Here is a 2,725-nt window from a genome sequence, read left to right as displayed (position 1 = left end):
ACAGCACTGCTGGGCCACCAGGCTGGCTTTTAGGGGGTGCTCCCAGAAGCTGGCGGGGAGCTGAGCAGGCAGCTGTTTGTCCTGCTCCGCCATGGAGGCCAGGGCAAGAGGACCGCCCAAACCGTCCCCAGGAGAGCTAGGCCCTAGGCAAAAGCCTCAACATCCACAGCAAGCCCCAGGGACCCAAAGCAGAGAAAGACCAAGACCCCTTACATGGAGGCAATGACAGACACACGTGCCCTCTCGGTCAATACTATTTCAGGTCGGAACAGCTTTCTGGGCAGGAGAGAACCTGCTAGAAGGCTTAGCTCCTCCTGTTTCCAAGTCTTTTGGCTCTAAATAGCCACAATGTCAGGGAGACTGCCTGAGCCCCACTTCCTGCCCAAGAACACATGTGTGGTGGTGGGGATTCTCTCCAACAAGACCTCAAACTGTCTCCCATAGTCCAAGCATTGCTTTCACTAAATCTTGAAGAGTGCTGAAGAAGCCCTCTGGCTAGGCCTGCCTCCCAGCCCCCAGGAGCAGGAAGTAGGGGAGCTGGTGCATGACAGGTTTCTGCCTGGTGGGCCTGCCCAGAGCCACCGGGGAGGGCCCCCCAGGGGAACGAAGCCGCAGCCGTGATGGAGTGCTGGCAGTCAGTGCCAACAGCTGCTTCTGGGGAGCCCAGAGCTTAGGTCTACATACACAGCAGTGCCTCACCTCTCATCCTCCCTCTGGCTATGCTCATGTCCTCCCGCCCCTTGAGCAGATGGCAGCACTGAGCTCCTCATTTGAATAGCCAGTGTTTCCTCTGAGCGACCCTCTCCCATTAGCCTTGCTCCCCTGGGTGAGCAGGGAGGGGAGGGAGGCAGTGGGGGCAGTTGACATGTGAGGCCCTGGCCCTGCCAAGTTTGTGCCTGTGTCCCAGTCAAAACAATAGTACCACTGTCAGCAATTAACCCACAAAAGCAAGGGCGAGAGAGCCACAGAGCATCAGAGAGGGAGCAACAGAAAGAGAAAGAGAGACAGAGAGAGGAGGGGAAGGCGAGGGGGAGGGATAGAGAACAGAGTAGCTACTGAAAGGCCATTTTCATGCCCTTTTAGTACCACTCCCTGGTTCCATAGGAAAACAAAAGCCACTTACGTTCGCCCTGCTGGAAGGCCCTGGTGGCATCGCCCGGTGCCGACTGGGGGAGTCTGCCGTGCAGAGGCTGGCAGCGGGGGTACCAAGCTGGCATTTGGAGCCAACCATTTCCAGAGCTGGCTCCACAGGTCTGGGATAAGGAGGGTCCCTCCGGCTGGAAGCCCGGCGAAGGCGGGGTGGGGGTACAGGCCGAAGGCCTGAGGAGTCCCCCTGCCCAGTGAGATGGGCCCCTGCACTGAGCTGAGCTGGAGAAGACCAAGGCCGCATTTCCCCACTAAGAATGGGCAAGAGCTTTTTGTGCTTTGCCCTAGCTTCTTCAAGGAGACTCTGGACAGAGCTCCCTCTCAGAACTCTGATGACACACAGGGGTTGGGGGAAGGGGAAGGGAGTAGGGGGCGGGTAGAGGGAACCACAGAAGTGACTACCTACCAGGGTGGCAGGACCCAGCAAGCAGGCCCAGCCTTGTGTGGGGAACTCGGAGCTGGGAATAGGACTCTGCCTGTCCCTATAAATAGTGGGAACAGCCCCACCTCTCAGAGCAGGGCCTTTAAAAATCCCTGAGCTCTACAGCTGTGACTTAACCCAGGAGCCGATGCTGCTTTTCAAGGGCTCTCTTAGCAGAAGCACGAGAAGGAAGGACCACGTGGCTTTTCCAGGGTTGTGAAGGATCCCAATTGCTGGGACACAAGGTGGGAAAGCCCCAGTGTCCCTTAGACAATGAATAAAGAGTAAACGGGGATGAGGTGGAACGCTGTTCCTACAGAAGTCATCGGCCACGGAAGGTGGGGGGACCTCTTCTAGGGCCAAGGCTTCCAGGGCCCCAGGGGAAACATAAAGCAGTCTTCAGGTCCCACCCATGGAGATGCTGCTGGCACTTTTTAGACCAGAAAAAAAGATTAAAGCTGCCCTCAAACCCACACTGTGCTTCTTTGTAAATATTTTGCTATTTTATATTATGTACTGATAAAAGTAAAATTATTATTGTCGCACTGCATATTTTTTCTAAATATTTCAATGCGAGGAGATGAATGTGGTGATGGTTGCAGAACAATATGAATGTACTTAATGCTGATGCACTGTATTCTTAAAACTGGTTAAGATAGTAAATTTAATGTTATGTATATTTTACCACAATAGAAGAGAGACAGAGAGAGAACAGGGAGCTATAAACAGAGACACAGAGAGATAGACAGAGAGAGAGGGCAGAGAGAGACAGAGGGAGAAAGACAGAGAGAGAGAGAGAGAGAGAGAGAGAGAACAAGCTAGTTTTGGAATGAGAGAGACCAACAGGCCTTGGACCAACACGCAGGGTTCCTGGGGGCGTCTGGACCAGGGTCTGGTGTCCAATGAGCACCAAACAACAGTTTGAGGACTGACTGAGCCTCATCACCACGCAGCACTTTTGGCAGAGCAGAAAGTCAGAAAGCGGAAGCACCACGTTCCAGTCAATCAGGCCATTCGGCCAGAGTCAACGATGAGTGCCATGACCCCGGTTCAGCCCTCACGTCATTAGGCAGGCACACACTAGGAACTGGGACCCTAAAACACCCGCCCCCAGAAGATACACAAAATACACAAGATACACAAAACTCAACCCTAGAA

General features: G+C 53.9%; 1 protein-coding gene across 1 annotated transcript in view; it reads right to left on the bottom strand.

Annotated features, from left to right (window-relative positions):
- The window catches only part of PIK3C2B (phosphatidylinositol-4-phosphate 3-kinase catalytic subunit type 2 beta), a 42,577-nt gene that overhangs the window by 37,995 nt on the left and 1,857 nt on the right, over positions 1–2,725 (bottom strand). The window lies entirely within an intron of this gene.

The sequence above is a fragment of the Pteropus alecto genome, unplaced genomic scaffold (assembly GCF_000325575.1).
Source record: "Pteropus alecto unplaced genomic scaffold, ASM32557v1 scaffold359, whole genome shotgun sequence".
Classification (NCBI taxonomy): domain Eukaryota; kingdom Metazoa; phylum Chordata; class Mammalia; order Chiroptera; family Pteropodidae; genus Pteropus; species Pteropus alecto.
Note: the sequence above shows the minus strand (reverse complement) of the source record. Positions and strands in the feature narration are given on the sequence as shown.